Source organism: Diceros bicornis, chromosome 7, assembly GCF_020826845.1.
Source record: "Diceros bicornis minor isolate mBicDic1 chromosome 7, mDicBic1.mat.cur, whole genome shotgun sequence".
Lineage (NCBI taxonomy): Eukaryota > Metazoa > Chordata > Mammalia > Perissodactyla > Rhinocerotidae > Diceros > Diceros bicornis.
Genome location: NC_080746.1, coordinates 63,668,339 through 63,686,680, shown reverse-complemented (window position 1 = coordinate 63,686,680; position 18,342 = coordinate 63,668,339). Strand labels below are relative to the sequence as shown.

At 35.8% G+C, this 18,342-nt stretch overlaps 1 pseudogene; it reads left to right on the top strand.

Moving 5' to 3' along the window:
* Positions 1-7,661: 7,661 nt before the first annotated feature.
* On the top strand, positions 7,662-8,606 carry LOC131409107 (olfactory receptor 52E8-like; annotated as a pseudogene).
* The last annotated feature ends 9,736 nt before the right edge of the window (positions 8,607-18,342 follow it).

Sequence of the window (18,342 nt, the reverse complement as noted above, 5' to 3'; positions counted from 1 at the left end):
TTCCATCAAATATTTAAGAGATCCTCTATGTACCAGCACTGATAGGCAATTTGAACACAAGTTTGAATGAAACTAGTCACAGACTCACAAGGAGACCACTCAGCATAAGAGAGATAAAATTCCAAAGGTGAAATTTGAAATTTGTATTACAAGTTCTATATTAGAATTATGCACAGAATGTTGTAGGTACAGAGGCGACTCAAGAAAAATAAAAATTCCGTGGAGGAGGTTAGGCTTATGCTAAGACTCACAGAGCAATTCTTCAGCTGAAGAAGGAAATATGTTTTATTGTTTTTTTTTTTTTTTTTTTGGTAAGGAAGGTCAGCCCTGAACTAACATCCATGCCAATTCTCCTCTTTTTGCTGAGGAAAACTGGCCCTGGGCTAACATCCGTGCCCATCTTCCTCCACTTTATGTGGGATGCCACCACAGAATGGTCTGACAAGCAGTGCATTGGTGGGTGCCCGGGATCCAAACCTGGGCAGCCATCAGCAGAGTGCGTGCACTTAACCGCTATGCCATGGGGCTGGCCCCCACGTTTTATTCTTGATGGACTGAAGATTGAAGAGCAAGGACAAAGTGAAAATAAAAGCACAGTGGCCAGTCAGGGCACAAAAAAAGAACCTGTGATCTTCTCAACGACCTTATCAAAAAGTCAGTAGATTGATGACCAGACTTTTGTCTAGTCTTTTGGTCAGTCTTAGTGACTCCATACCGCAGAAACTTACAAAATAAAATATCACTACGTGCCCCAAAAAATCACTGTATCTCACTTATTTCTGTGGATTTTCTAGGAGTGCTTCTCTCCTCTTTGAAAATACCTCATTTCCAGTCCGTATACATTGATCAAAGCAAACAATCCTTAATCATTGTATAATGTATACTGTCCTATTATTTCAATATATATTCATATATCTTCCAATCTCTGCTGGGTTCAGAAATAAGACTGAGTCCTAGCCCCTCCTTTGACTCCCTAACTCTAAGGTGTTACGTGGGATTATATCCACCTAACCAGCAGCCATTTCCTCAATGTGGCATCTTCTTACTCTACCCTATTCCACCAACATCCGCCACATCCCAAATTCCCACATTCCCATTTCCTGGAACTGATGAGCGCAAGGAGAAGAGATAATGGACACTTTCTATCTCATCCTTGCCTAATATTGCAGTTCCGTGGCCATCCTGCTTTTATGCAACCTTATTTCTTTTCTCAGATGCTTCATCACACTAGCTCTAGGTCTTATTTTCCAATAATCTATCTATCTATAGATTTTCTATCTATAGATTTTCCAAATATATCCAATAACCTATCTATAGATTTTCCAAAATCTATCCCTTACGGCCATACTTCATGATTCATTTGTTCATGAATTCATTAATTCAAAAACACTTATTGATCACCTATATTATACCTGACACAGCTATAGAAAATAGAGAAAGCTAGTCCTTGCCCTCTTGCTATTCACACTTGTGTGTCTATATATAGGGTCAGAAACAATAGATAAATTAACACAGGATATATTCGTGCATCTCCTTCCACATCAGCTTTCACCATTTAGTTTTGTGTGTGAGATTTTGCTTGGTCGTAAGTTTACGTACATGTAGGTAAAAGTGCAGCCTCAGGAGATTTTGAGTATGAGTCTGCATTCTCTCCTCATCTTGTTTTCACTACTTTCACTTTTCCTCCATCTCTTCATACTGTCTTGGCATAAGCTCTTTCCCCATTCCTTATGCTATTTTTCACAGTCTAACCATGATATGACTTACCTTCGTCTCTAAATCTCTAAGAAACACTCCTTGGCATCATCTTGGGGCATGCCATTTATTATGCTGAATAGAAGGTATTTATACTTTTCTTACAACTTCACTTCCCCTGGGATGGGGACTAACAGTATCTGGGAGACTCGTTTCCAGAGAACTGTTCTTTTTGACCTGCCTGGCAGCTCCCAGGAAATTTTCTCTCACACGGTGTATGTTTATTTGAACTGACCCAAAGCTGACTCATTGTGAATAACGTTTTCCCCCAGGCTATTAGTCAAAAACAATCAACAGAAATTGTTTACCATTACAGCTTCTTGAAGCAGGAATAACAGTTGGAGCTAACAAGAGACTGACCAAAAAACTTAAAGGGAAAAAGTGGAGAATGAATTGACCACACAGATTTTTTCAAAGCTCTGAAATATTCCTAAGCTAGAAAGCCACACAAATGTACACGATTATGTACATACCGAGGGAAGACCTGAGAAATCCCTAACCTGTCACCTCTGGTTGACCTTGAGGAAATAGTATTAAAATTCAGAATGTGATTTATTCTACTAGAAAATATCTGGTGCATTCAAGAATTTGTTTCACACACACACAGACAGTGGGATTTTGTTTCTATGTTGCAAAATGTACATATTTTTTAATAAGAAAACTACAGAAAAATATAGCTATGAATATAGATGAAAACTACTCAAGAAAATACTAGCAAATCTTATACAACAGCATATTAAAAGGATTACACACCATGACCAAGTGTGATTTATCCCAGTAATGAAAGGGTGTTTCAAGATAAGATTATCAATCAATGCAATAAACATTAATGAAATGAAGAAAAAAAGAACATGATCCTCCCAATTTATGCACAAAGAGCATTTAACAAAACCTAACAGCTTTTCATGAAAAAACACTCAAAAAAATAAGAAAATTTCTTCAAAATTATAAAGAGCATTTATGGAAAAAAACTAAAGCTCATATCAGACTCAAGGGTGAAAGACTGAAAGCTTTCTTCCCAGGATCACAGACAAGACAAAGATGCCTGCTCTCACCCCTGCTATTTAACGTTGTAGTGGAAATTCAAGCCAGAGAAATTAGGCAAGAAAAAGTCATTCAAACTACAAAGGAAGGAGTAAACTATCTGTGATTGTAGATGGCACGATCTTATATATAGAAAATTTTAAAGAATCCACCAAAAAATCTATTAGAGCAAATAAATTAATTCATCAAAGTTACACAACACAAGATCAACATAAAGAAATCAGTTGCATTTCTGCATACTAGCAATGAACAATCTGAAAAGGAAATTGAGAAAACAATTCTATTTATAATAGGATCAAAAGTAATAAAATACTTAGGATAAATTTAAAAGGAAGTGCAAGATTTGTATACTAAAAGCTACAAAACACTGCTGAAAGAAATTAAAGATGCCCTAAATAAATGGAAAAACATCCTTTTTCCATAGATTAGAAGACTTAATATTGTAAAAATGGCAACTCTTCCCAAAGCAATCTATATATTCAATGCAACCCCTATCAAAATCCCAATGTTCTATTTTGCAGAAAAGGAAAAGCTGATCCTAAAATTCACATGGAATAACAAGGGACTCTGAATAACCAAAACAATCTTGAAAATGAAAAACAATGTTGGAGGACTAACACTTCCCTATTTCAAAACTTATTACAAAGCTACAGTGTTCAAAAAAGTATACTGGCATAAGAATAGACATATAGATCAATGGAATAAGATTTTGAGTTGAGAAATAAATCCATACATTTATGGTCAATTGATTTTTGACAAGGATGCCATGACTGTTCAATGGGGGAAAGAGTATTATCCTTAAAATGATACTGGGACAACTGGATATCCACATAAAAAGAATAAAATTGGACCTTTAATTCACACCATATACAAAAAATAACTCAAAATGAAAGAAATATCTAAATATGTTAACAAAAAAAAATAAAACTCTTAGAATAAAACGTAGGGGTAAAACTTCATGACCTCAAATGTGGCAATGATTTCTTATGTTGGACAGCAGAAGCAAAGCAACAAAAGAAAAAATAGATAAATTGAATTTCATCTGAATTTAAAACTTTGTGAAACAAATGACACTATCAAGAGAGTGTAAAAACCCATAGAGTGGGAGACATAATTTGAAAATCATATATCTGATAAGGGGTCTCATATCCAGAATGTGTAAAGAAATCTTACAATTCAACAATGTAAAGACAAACAACTCAATCAAAAATTTGATGGCAAAGAACTTGAATAGACATTTCTTTAACGATGTACAAAAGGCCAAAGTACTGGGTCAAAAACACTCAACATCGTTAATCATTAGAGAAATGCAAATCAAAAACTCAATTAGACATCACTTAGCACCCTCTAGAATGGCTGTAATAGAAAAAAAGGAAAATAACAAGTATTAGAGAGACTGTGGAGAAATGAGAACCTTCATATATTGCTGTTGGGAATGTAAATTGACGCAGCCACTGTGGATAGCAGCTTGGCACATCCTCAGAAACTTAAGCATAGAATTACTGCATGACTCAAAAATTCCACTTCTTAGTATGTATAACTAAAAGAATTGGTAACTGATGTTCAAACAAATTTTGTGCAAGAATGCTCATAGCATCACTATTGACAATAGACAAAGTATGGAAACAACCCAAATGTCAACCAACTGACAAATATATAAAGAAAAATGGTATAACCATACAATGGAATATTGTTTAGCCATAAAAAGGAATGAAGTACTGATATATGCTACAACATGGATGCAACTTAAAAACATTATGTTAAGTGAAAGAAGTTAGGCACAAAAGGCCACATATATATGATTGCTTATCAGGAATAAATTCATGGAGAAAATTCATAGAGGCAGAAAGAAATTAGTGGTTTCCAGGGAGAGAGGGAAGAAGGGAGAGTGACTGCTTAATGGGTACAGCATTTCCTCTTGGAGGGATGAAAATTTTATGGAACTAGATAGTGGTAATAGTTGCACAATATTGTGAATATAAGTGCCACTGAATTGTAAACTTTAAAATGGTTAAGATGGTAAAATTTATGTTACGTATATTTTACAACAATTAAAAAAAAAAAGAATTGTTAGTTAGACAGGTTGTCCAACGGAGCCCAAAGGATTAGTCCAAGCAATTTATACATTGAAAGAGAGAAGGATAAGAAAGAAGGAAGGAGAGAAAAATATAAAATGTGACTTGTCATAAATATTGTGTGAAATAACAAGAACTGACAATTGACCAGGTGGCAGATAGCAAGGTTCACTGAGATTTCCCTAGAGCTTCTCTCCAACTGGTGTACTGACCAAAGGGAATTCCTATTCATGTCAATCTCAATGTCTCAGACTCTCTGGCACCTGGAGACTTCATTACAAACTGCGCCGCACCCCCCCAACACACACACACACAAAGACATTTTGTTAACACCTGTTAAGGTGTATTGAGGCTCTGTTCTAAACCATATATATATATATATAAATTTCAATAACTGAATTCACAGTTGCTACATGACTCCCTAAGATGGAAGATAGGGAACTTAAGTGCTTATGAGGGGTGAGTCTGTGTAATGTGTGCTTAAGATTGGAATTTGGATTCACAGAAATTGAGTTAAGATCTAGAGTATTGGGGTAGGGAATAAAATGGCACAGATCAGTGGTCTGGGGAGAGGTAAGAAGAGGACTAACATGGCAAGAAGTTGGAGAGAAAATATCCGCTGGGCATCTACAATATTTCAGGCATATATAACCTCATTTTTACCACCTAATAATAAAATGAGGTAGATAGCATTATGCTTATCTCTGGATGAAGATGAAACACAGGACATGATGCGACTTACCTAAAGCCACAAGACCAGTAAGAACAGAATCAAGGCTTCATTTTATGCCACAATGTCAGTAATATTAAAACTGTATGCTTTTGCTTCTTTTTCCTACTCTTACTTCCTTGATAATGAATGAGACACAAAGTGAAAAAAAGCCACAGTGGGCAAATAAGGATAGAGTAATGAGCTTGAACTCCCTTATACTTAGACTGAATGCACATATACCCTGATATAAAAAGGGATACAATATGGTGATAAACTGGCTTCATATTTTAAAGGGATTAAACTTAATTATTGGGAGATCTGAATTTATGATTGATACCATGACCCAAGATGAAACATGAGGTGAAAAGCATAGCTACAGCAATAGTAAAAAATATCTTTGGAACTAAATGAGTAGATGTATAGTAAAGAATTTGCCCTTGCTCAGAGAGAGGTCTGGCCTTTGTTCTTGGCTTCTAGGAAGTAATCCATACCATATCTGACACGAATATCTTTGTTTAAGGCGGGGGCTGGTCAAACCAAATCTTAGTGTGGGGGCTGAAGCTAACAGTATAACTTATGGTTGGGGCTTTGTGTTATGTGGCATCAGTCAATATGGGGACTGAGTTCTACCATGTGTACAGTCAATCAATCAATTATGTATACATAATGAAGTCCCAATAATACTCTGGTCACTGAAGCTCAGGTGAGCCTCCTTGGTTGGCAGTATGACTCCATGCATATTGTCACATATTAATGCCAGGAAGGTAACTCACCCTGACATGGAGTCACACTGGAGAGGATAATAGATGCTTGACATTTGGAAACCTCACAATCTGCTCTAAGCATTTATTCCTTTGTCTGATCTTAATCTTCCCCAAAATAAACTATAACAATGAGTATAATTGTTTTCAGTGACTTCTGTGTGTCCTTCTAGTAAATTATTGAACCTAGGTGTAGTTTGGGAAACTCTCAGAACTTGCAGTTGATGTCAGATGTGAGGACAGTCTCAGGATCTGTGCCCTCAAACTTTGCAGTTTGGCAGGCTCCAGGCAGCAGATCAGATCTGATGTCACATTTCTCTCAACAGTACAGAAGTCAATTGGTTCTTGTAAAAGAACTTCATAAGGGGAAGAAACTTCACAGATTATCATTCCCCCTTGCCAACTTATCCTAAATTCCTACTTGGGGATACCCTAATTTTAGATATCTGTACCCTAAGAATTGTGTGAATCTGCTTCTTAGACTCTGTTCCACTGTCTCTTTTTCTACCCTTTTCTTGCCAGTAACACCGTCATAATCTTCATAGCTTTATAGGAAGTATCAATATCTGATAGTGTAAATCTGTCATATTTATTCTTCTTTGAGGTAGGTTTGGCTATTCTAGGTCCTTTTATTCTTCCCCATCCCTTATTTTTCATCTTTCTCCTTCCATTCACTACTTCCACTAACAAGTTTGCAAGGAGAGGTCCAGATCAGTCTCACAAAGGCTAATTTCAAACTAATTTCAAATCCTGATCATGCTGTTTATTAGATTTGTAAGCAATGGGAAGCTATATAACTTATCAAACCTTTCTCTTCCATAAACAAGATACCATCAGAATTTGTGCCACAGAATTGCAGGGAGAACTAAAGGAGATAATATATGCAAATAATAATAAGAATTATGTCTGAAAAATAGTAGGTACGCAATTAATGATAGCTATTGCTATTGTGGTGGTTACTATTATTATCAATTTTAATATATCCTAATAGCATTTATTTCTTAAGGAAGAGGACTGTTAATACATTTACTAATCTGAACCCATAATTTTAAGAGAGACACAGTGTTAGCTTCCGTTTGGCACCTCAACCTATCACACTTATGGTGCAGGTGAGGAGTGATGCTAGGATTATTTATGAGGAGCTAAAAAAGGGAAAAGAATCAAAGGCCTTTAGAGAAACTTATTCCTAATATCAATCCTTTGTTTCAGGATTTTTAAAAAAACTTTTGTAGATCTCAGTTAACTGTGGATGGATTATCCAATGGGAACCAGCAACAACTTTTAAAAATGGTGCCACCATCAGCCTGCAGAAGAATGTCTTCTCCCAGTGTCACTGAGTCCCATCCTTCTTCGTTTCTGTTGCTGGGGATTCCAGGCTTGGAAGTTGCTCAAATCTGGCATGGGTTTCCCTTCTGTGTCGTGTATCTGATTGCTCTTGTTGGAAATATTATCACCCTATATGTTATCTGGACTGATCATAGCCTTCACCAACCCGTGTTCTAGTTTCTGGCCATGCTGTCTGTGATTGACCTAAGTCTCTCTACTGCTACCATCCCCAAGATGCTAGGTATCTTCTGGTTCAGCTTTCAGGAACTGTGCTTTGGGTTCTGTGTTGCTCCAGTTTTTTTTTAATCAATTTTTTTTACATTCATGGAGAGCATTGTACTTCTTGCCATGGGTTTTGATTATTCTGTGGCTATTTGCAACCCCCTCAGGTACAGCATGATCCTCACCAATGGTCATTGATATGATTGCTGTGGTGGTAGTTCTAACAAGCTTATGCATGATTGTTCCCATCATTTTTCTCCTCCTGAGGCTGCCTTACTGTGGACATAGACTCATCCGTCATACCTATTGTGAGCACATGGGAGTGGCACGTCTGGCCTGTGCCAACATTAGTGCTAATGTCTACTATGGTCTTGGGAATATTTCTATCTTTATGGATGCATTTCTTATCATTATCTCCTATGCTGGGGTCTTATACGCTGTCTTCCACCTCCCTTCCCAAAATGCCCACCTGAAGGCTCTAAATACCTGTAGCTCCCATATTTGTGTCATCTTAGCCTTTTTGGTCCAGCTCTCTTCTTCCTCACTCATCGTTTTGGTCATGGCATTCCCCAGTGTATCCATATCCTCCTGGCTAATCTCTGTGTAGTCATCACCCCTGCCCTCAACCCAGTCATCTATGGGATCAGGACCAAGCAGATCCAGGAGCAGCTACAGAGTCTCCTTGTTAAAAGAAGATTGAATGAGAGGTAATTCATTCAGATTATGAAGGTATAAAGTCTAAGACTGAAAATTATGGTAAAATTAATAAAGAAATTTCTTTCACCAAAATTGATTGTCAATTATTTATATACTATATATTATACATATTATATCAAAAAGAAATATTGGGGCCAGCCCTGTGGCTTAGCGGTTAAGTGCGCACGCTCCACTGCTGGTGGCCCGGGTTCGGATCCCGGGCGCGCACTGACGCACCATTTCTCCAGCCATGCTGGGAGTGTGTCCCACATGCAGCAACTAGAAGGATGTGCAACTATGACATACAACTATCTACTGGGGCTTTGGGGGAAAAATAAATAAATAAAATAAAAAAAAGAAATATTGGCTGTAGTTGTTGGAGACATGTATGTTTGTGGGTGTCTGAATGTGTACTTGCAATGATATCCTCCATTGACCGCTGACATAGAATATGCCGTAGGAGAGTAAATTTCAAGGAGGAGAACTTGATTCACTGAAGGAAGAATTTTCTGTTAAAAATTTACAGTGTTCTAGATCTTTCTCAGGTAGTAATAAGATTTCTTTCATAGAAATATTAAATTAGATCACATGGCCAATGACAATTGTTCAGTGAAATGCAAAAAGTTTCTATAAATAATAAAGTACTGTCTAAAAATAAATAGTATATTTTTATTAAAGTGAATACAAGGAAAGGATGCCTACACATTAGCAAAGCAAATTAGACTAGATTTTTTTGGTGTTTTTTTTTTCCCTTTCGGTGTTCTCAAGTTTCTGATTCTATGATGTTCTTCATAAGTCTAATCCCCATATTGTACACTGTCATTCTTCAACCGCTAAATTTAATACTATGTCATCTGTGATGACCCTTCTTTCTTGGGGTTTAAAAATGCTTGTGGAATGAATGAAAATTATCATAGGAAATATTTTTTAACAACTAATAAAGCAATTTAGTTAAAAATACAGAGATCATAAAAAGATATAATATTACTTATCAATTGGAATCATATTTTGGAAAGATTAAAAGGATGAATTTAGTGGCTTGAAGTTTAATAATTAAAAAACTGAGTAGCACTGAAGTCTATTACTGGTGAGTAAGATGATTATGTGAGATTTTAGAAAGTCTTATCTCACACTAGGTGAGGTACACAATTAGTGAAGCACAAAGTTAATTTCAAATAACTTTCTGATTCAAGGAGAACTGGAATTTGGATACTGGTAATGCAAGTAAAGAGGAGACATCAAGTGTGAGATACAAGAGAGAGGCATGAGGTATCACAGCAGCAAGAGACAGCAAGGAGGAATACTTATTTATTTTGCTTAGTGGTTTTTAACTAGAGGACAATGGTTGAGGCTTGATATATCTAAGAAGAAAAAAGAAAATTATTCATGAACTTTAAAAATGCAAATATAGGAAAAGGAATAGGAACAGAAATTGGATTGCAAAGAACTTTAGAAATTTTGTTATGTAAACAAGCGAATACAACAAGGATATACAAAATGGACGAAGTAGGAATAAACAATGCATTCATGGTTTTCACAAATGACAATTGAAAAGAAAGAATGGTAATTTAAAGTAAAGGAAATTTTAAAGGCTTGATTGACCTAAGTAGAATATTATTCAAGTAGAGATAAGGTCAAATTTGACTTTGGAAGTTACCATAGCAATCAATTCACCCAATTCTATGACATTCCTTTTCCTTCTAATGTACGAAATCAACATTTTTAAAATACATTATTAATGGCTATAATTGCATTTCAGTGAGAAGAGTTAATATTGAGGTTAACAGTAGAAGAAGAACAATAAGAACTAACATCTCCACAAGTTTTTATGATCATTAACATAATTTCACATAAATTATCTAGTTTCATATTCTGTATCGTGTAAAACAATGAAGTGCAATACCAACTTGATTTAGCCATTTTATGGCACTTTACTAGATATTTGTTGTAAAATTCTGCCTAGATTTCTATGTCAAGATATTTTTTGAGCACAAGTATTTATTTCTGATCTTTCTCAAAAGCATGTTGAAATTAATGACAAACTGTAGATAAAATAATAAATATATAACATTATTAGGAAATACAATATATGTCATCAACAGACCAGATATTTTCAAAAAAATTCAAGAAAAGAGAAGGCAGGTGGATGGAAAAATTGGATAATATAAACAAACACTTAAAACAAGGGAAATTTAAGCCTTCCAGAGTAATGAGGGCACAGAATTATTTCCAAAATCAGTGCCAACCACTATAGTGAGCAGAGCAGATCCTGAGATTATCACCAGGATACTACACGTGCACCCATATTCATAGAATAAATAGACCAATAATCCTTCCCCTACATATGGTACACAGAGATGTACGCTGGACTGATTGCTAGTTCTATCCTGCAGGAAAACATAATCTGACTGGATTTAGAGTTCTCAAATGTAATAACCGATGCTAAAAAAAGTCTTTATGACTTGAGAAAAAGGATTTTACACTTATAAATCAATACTCATTTAATCTATCATTCGTATTCAAGAGCAAAATGAAGACATATTCATAAATATGACTAATATTTTAACAGAATCTTTTTCAAAAGGGGGAAAACATTTTTAAAATATACTCTTGCAAAACCAAAAAAAAGAAGCATTAAAAAACAGTATTTTATGGTATTAAAAACATAATTTATGTGCAAAGGAGAGCAATGAAAGGTATAGTTAAATTAAAACAATTGTCAATAACTTAATCATAATATAATTTTTAGGAGAGATTACTTCACGGACTGCCACTTCTAGTAATGATAAACTAGTTATTTAAAATTAGTGCTTCTTCCAATGGGAAAAAAAGAAACTAGAAAAAATGAACAGAATCTTTTATAGTGATGGTAGCAATACTGATAGCCTGAAAGTATTCTTACAAGTTGTCCTTCATAAAACTCAGCATTCAGTGAAAATAACCATGTATAAAAAAGACAAAAAATAACAAAATAAACAAGCAAACAAAAGAGGAAATATTCAAAATAAAACTAGATAGTTGGAATACAAAAATAACAATGATTATTATACAAAACAAACTGGATGACAAGATAAAGAAATTCAGCCATGAACTGGAAACTAATAAAAATCAACTGGAGAGGAGTGACATCAGCAAGATAGTGGAATAATTGGTGTCCAGTCTATATCCTCCCACAGAAACAAACATTTGGCAGCCATCCATGAGCAAAAATGCCTTTGTGGGAGCTTTGGGATCTAGGTAGGAGGTTGTAAAACCAGGTAGAACCCCTGACCCAAGAGGGCTACTTTGAGAAGGCAAGTACACACACGAATGGCAGGGCTGCTGACCATGGTCCTGGCTGCATACTGAAATCAGCCCTGGCCCCTGTGAACTCAACTCCAGTCCCACTTGTATGTGGTCCTGCCACCAGCAACTTCTACCAAGGGATCCAGGAGGAGCCATGCCGGTCTGTGACTCGTTTAATAGGCACACCAACCTCAGACCTAATTGTGATCCCCGCAGCCGTCCCATGACCTAATTTCAGTCCCATTCTATCACAGACCAGAGACAGTTCTGCCCAAATAGAGACCAGCCCAGTGACTCCAGGTGAGCACACTCAGGAACTGGAAGCCACACCCATCTGCAACCCTGGTAACCGACCTGCCAACTGTGGACCTGACTGCAGACCAGGTAAGGGCCGATAGTGCCAGCTCTACCAACCATGATCTCAGAGGTAGTTCCATCAGTTCAGGAACACTGCAGGAGAAGAACTTTACCTGCCAAAAACAATCTAATAGATAGGAGTGTCTGTTCCTTCAAATGCACATACCAACTCAAGGCTATATGGAGCACAAAAAATCAGACAAACATGACGCCAACCAAGGTAACTAATAAAACTCCAATAACTGATCCTAAAAAAATGGAGATCCACAAACTATTTGACAAAGAGTTCAAAATAATCATCTTAAAGAGGCTCAATGTTCTACAAGAGAAAACAGATACACAATTAAATGTAATCAGGAGAACAATACATCAGCAAAACTAGAAGCCTAACTAAGGAATAGATACTATAAAAATGAACCAAAAAGAAGTCCTGGAGCTGAAGAATATACTCACTGGATTGAAAAATTCAATAGAGATAAAGAAAATCCAGTCTACATATACAACGGAATATTATTCAGCCTGAAAAGAAGGAAATCCTGCCATTGCAAAAACACGGATGAAACTGAGGACATCACGCTAAGTGAAATAAGCCAGTCACATAAAGATAAATATTGCATGATCTCAGTTTTATGTGGAATCTTTAAAAAAAAAAAAAAGCCAAATTTGTAGTAACAGAGAGTAGAATGGTGGTTACCAGAGGCTGGGGCATGGGAGAAAAGGGAAGATGAAAAAATTAAAAGTAGAATGGTAGTTGCCAGGGGATGGAGGGAGGGGATCATGGGGAATTATCGTTTAATGGGTACAGAGTTTCAGTTTTTGCAAAATGAAAAAGATCTGGAGATGGATGGTGGTTATGGTTGTACAACAATATAAATGTACTTTATATTACTGAACTGTACACTTAAAAATAGTTAACATGGTAAATTTTATGATATGTGTATTCCACCACAATAAAAAAACATGGAAAAAATGAGAAAGGTAGGAAACACCGAACCGATGCCAAAAAAAAAAAAATCTTCATGTTATAATAGCAGGACACACTGATATGCAAATACAGGAACCATAGAAATCACACCTGGACAGTTCATACAGAAGACCATTATGGAGGACATGGTAATTGAAGGAGAGTTGAAGGAAAGTGGAAATGAGAAGTAGTTATTTCAACGGCAATGCACCAAGAGGAACAGAGCTGAATGCCCTTATCATTGTTAGTGTTCAGTGTAAAAGGAAGTCCTGACCAATACAAGTCAAGAGACAAGAAGAGTTTTAAGAACCAAAATAAAAATGGTTAAACTATCATTATTTCTATCTGATATAATCATTAAAAATAATAAACAAATTTTTAGAATTAGTTATTTAGTAAGATGTTCAGTATAAGATACTAGCAAAAATCATCTAAAAGTATTAAAAATTAACATAATATTTATAATAAAAATTTATTAATATGTAGAAATTGGCATCATAACTAAGGTACATGACCTTTAAGAATACTATTTTAAAATTATGTTTAAAATATTTAAGTGAAGGTCTGATTAAATGTAGAGATACACCATGTACATGGAAAGGACACATGAACATTTAAAAAATGTCAGTGCTCCCCAAATTAATTGACAAATTCCATGCAACTTCAAGAAACATTCCAGCAAGACTGTCAGAGGAACATTTGTTCCTGTTACTCTAAAATGTATATGGAAGGTGAAAGTTTTGCCAAATGGAAGAGAGTTTTTAAAAAGATTCAAGTCACACCTTACCAGATAATAAAATATACTACAAACCCATAGTATATAAAATGGTTGTGCCTAGTGTAAAGGCATGGGATATAATAAAGAGATTATAACAGACCCATATATATAAGATAAATTGATATAGAATTATATCATTTATTTATATGAAATCTTAACACACACATCGAGAAACATAGATGAAAAATGCACAACAGATTGTTTATACCAGTTACTACTAATGGAGGAGATTTTGCTGGACTTTAAATAACATACAATATCATATCATTTAACTGTTAGAATGTCAATGTATTATTTCTTAATCAGAGGAAAAATGAAAAACTGCTATTGATTGGGCTGTATTGTTTAGAGTGAGAGATCAAAGGATGAGTATTAGATTAGTAAGAAAAACATATCAGTGTTTATAAGTAGAAAATTAATGTAAGAAGTCAATGAGTTTGGGGATACATTTAAAGGTCACCAGTTAGGAACTTGTGGAGAAACAGTAAAAATAAGGATGGGAGGAGTGGGAATTTCAAAGCAGTCCTTTCATTTTTTTTTTTTAATTTTTTATTTATTGCTGTAACTGGTTTATTACATTGTATAAATTTCAGGTGTACATCATTATACTTCTGTTTCTGCATAGATTACCTCATGTTCACCACCCAAATACTAATTACAACCCATCACCACACACATGTGCCGAATTATCCCTTTCGCCCTCCCCCCTCCCCACTTCCCCTCTGGTAACCACCAATCCAATCTCTGTCTCTATGTGTTTGTTTATTGTTGTTATTATCTACTACTTAATGAAGGAAATCATACGGTATTTGACCTTCTCCCTCTGACTTATTTTGCTTTGCATAAGACCCGAAATGTCCATCCATGTTGTCACAAATGGCTGGATTTCATTGTTTCTTATGGCTGAGTAGTATTCCATTGTGTATATATACCACATCTTTCATTTTTTATTGGCTTGATTGTAGCATCCCTTTTGAAATTTCAGTTTTGGCCATCAGTCTGTTCCGGTGTTGTCTTTGCACAGCCCTGTTGATTTCCAGGTGCATGCCTCCCAGCACGAGTGAATAGAGCTGTGTCACTAAGTCTCCAGCAGAAAAAGCTCATGCCCTGCTTCACTACTGAGCTCTTATCTCTTTGTTCTCCTCATGGTATCCATCACGGATGGGCCCCATCCTCCTGCGCAATATAAAGGGACGGGAAGCTTCATCTAAGCAGCAGACTGCTACAATTACATCCATCCCAAACAAATTCATAAAGGGCACCAGGAGACTACGTTTCTGCTCATTTTCTAAAGTAAGGTAGCTTCCAGGCAATGATGCCTGCAGGTGGATCAGACTAGAGGACAAGAAAATTAAATAAGTTATTACCTAACTAAATTATTTGTCTAAAATCAGTGGGAGATGCTACAGGCTAAAACTTCATGTTTCAAATTATATCTCTGTTGAACATATTGTCTGAAGTCTAAACCTCTCTCAGACTCCTCTCAGATTTATCCTTAATTTAAGTAATTATATTCTATGTAGTTCCTCTTATAATGATTAATTACTTCATTTATATGCATTTACTTTTCATCAGAATGTCATTTGCATGCAATGGGAATCCCATTGCTGAGAAAACTGGAAATGGTTGAGTACGTAGTTCAGCCTGTACTCAAAACTTAACTTCTCTTGTTTAACTACCAATATTTTATTTATCTCATTTTTGTGGTTAATCCACCTCTAAAATATAGATTTGAAACATCCTGCTTTCTGACTATCACTTTCTAACTTCAGGCTCAAATTTTCAAGTATCCTTAGTACTGTCCCAACTGTTGGACATCAAGGCTACCAAGCCATTGACAGAATTCCCTTCATACTATTACTCATTTCTCTCTTGTCTTGAATTTATTCCTTGTATAGCTTAGATTCTATGGCCCATCACTTAATTACTCTCTTGGAAATAATCTAACCTTCTTTGTTCTCTCCCTCCATTGTAGTTGCCTGAAAAAACCCAAACTGTGTTTAAATCTAAATATCTATCTCCTCTGTGAAAGACTGAAACTTGTTAGGAAAAAAATCCCATAAATAAGCTTGCTGATTTCATGTTAAATTTATCATCACAAACTTCAAATGTAGACTCAATGATACCCAGAAATCTTACTATGTGATGCCGTTACAGAATATCCACCAAGTTGTCCATATCCACCAACTTGCCATATCCACCAAGTTGTCCAAGACAGACTCCTAAGAATCGTATTTGATTTCTGCACTGAATACCTCATTTCTAATTCATTGGTATATCTACTTGACTATTCTTCCAAAATTTGTCCACTCAGATTCATTTCCTCTGCCACCAGTCTGATCCAGGCCACCACCGTCTCTTGCTTGGACCATGTAATAGCCTTCTGACTGGCTCCTAAGCTTCTTTGTTTTCTTTCTTATTCATACCTCTTTTAGTTGAGGCTTTTTTGATCCACTTATTTAAAGTACTGTGCCCATGGTAATGCTCTGTGATGGCATATGACAGGATTTTGTATATTTTCTTTTGTATAATTACCAAAGCTTTCTGCATTAGTTTGTTTTATATTTTTATCTGCGTGATCAAAAGAATGAAATTAAAAATATACTTAATTAAAAGTAGATAATATATGCATCTGGTTCAAAAATTTAAAAGTTAAATAAGGTATTCAGTAAAAGTAATTCATTCTCTGTATCAGTTAATATTATTTCTGACTGCATCTAATAGTAAATTCAAACAATGATGAATTTAACAAATCAGAAATTTTTTTTTCCTTCCATGTAAGAGTTTCAAAGGTGGATATCTGGGGCCAGAACCGGAACTTCACCAGTTTATCTGCTTTACCATGCTTAAAATCTGACTTTCATCCTCCAAGTTGCTGATAGTTCAAGGTGGTGGCTAGAAATTCAAGCATCAATCCTATGTCTGTTCCTTGAGGAAGGAGTGAGGGCAAACGACCTTCCTTTCTCAGCTGAATTAGTTCACATTAAAAGGTCTTCTGAAACCTCACCACATGACATCTACTATCATTTGGAATCTAGCAGATATGGTGTATTGGCAGTATACATGAGTATCCAAATAAAATCATGTTTTTTGTTCCTAAGGAAGAATGTGGGGCTTTGGGTAAGCAACTAGCAATCTCTAACATATCATTCTATTCCTGTCTGCCAGGCACACATTTCTCTTTCCTGGAAACAATACTCTTACAGCTTTCTTACGTACCCTTCCAGAGGTAATTGGATTATATCTAAGAATATACATAATCAAATGTATATATATACTCTTATTTCTATGTATTCTTTGTATAGGATTACAAAATTATTCTGTGTAGCATTCTATGAATTCTTTTTGCCTCTTGCTTTTTTGCTAAATGATATATCTTAGAAATTATTCAAATGAGTAAATTTAGAGATGCCTAATTTCTTCTAACAACCACATAATTAGAATGAACTCTTGGTGAAGACAAGAACCGTGTTTGCCTTATTCACCATTGTATACACTGTCTTTCACAGTTTGTGGAGCATAGTGGGTACTCTGTAAGTATTTGCTTAATGAATGGGTCACACAAATAACAAATGCCAGAGCTAGGATTCAATCTGCTTGTGATTTGAACGATTTTATTCCCATGATCTTACCCACAACATTGATGTGTTAAGTTAGGTTGACAGATTTCTTTATATTGAGATCTCTTTGCATTTTTTAGGTGATAAATATATTTGTCAGTTAAAAAAATGTTAACGGTTTGCTGAACTCCATTTGCTAGGATTTTGTCTGGGATAGCAATACTGACAGTCACATTTATCAGTATCATGGAGACAGTAGTCATTCAGAATACAGACATTGGAATTAGACCCACGTGGCTATAAATGTAGGCTAACTGTGTGACTTTGGGCAAGGCTTCATCTCTCCATCTATCCCTACATAGTGGGGATGATAGTTCCTAGTGCAAAGAGTAGGGAACTGATTCAGTGAGAAAAGCTACATAAAGAATTTAAGTAGTTTAGGTCACTCAGAAAGCACTCAAAACATTGGAGTTATTATCATTATAAAGGAGATTGCTCTATAGTCTCTTTTCCTTCATTTTCATCTATGTTTGTGCACCAGGCTTATGCACCAGATTCCTGGTTTCCAGATTCTAGGCAAGTTCTTACTTCAGTTTCAAACCACTCATCCTTTACATCCCAACTCCTTAACTGCAAGAGCACCATAAGACAGGGTTCCCAAAGGACTCAGCTCCTCATCCCCCAAGTCTCTTCTTCCCAAGCCGCCTTTTCCCATCTGCGTCTAATAAGGGGTGTAGGAGAGGAACAAGGAGCTCACTAAACACAAGATTTATTCAGCAAAGTCCCAGCACAGTTACCACTATAGCT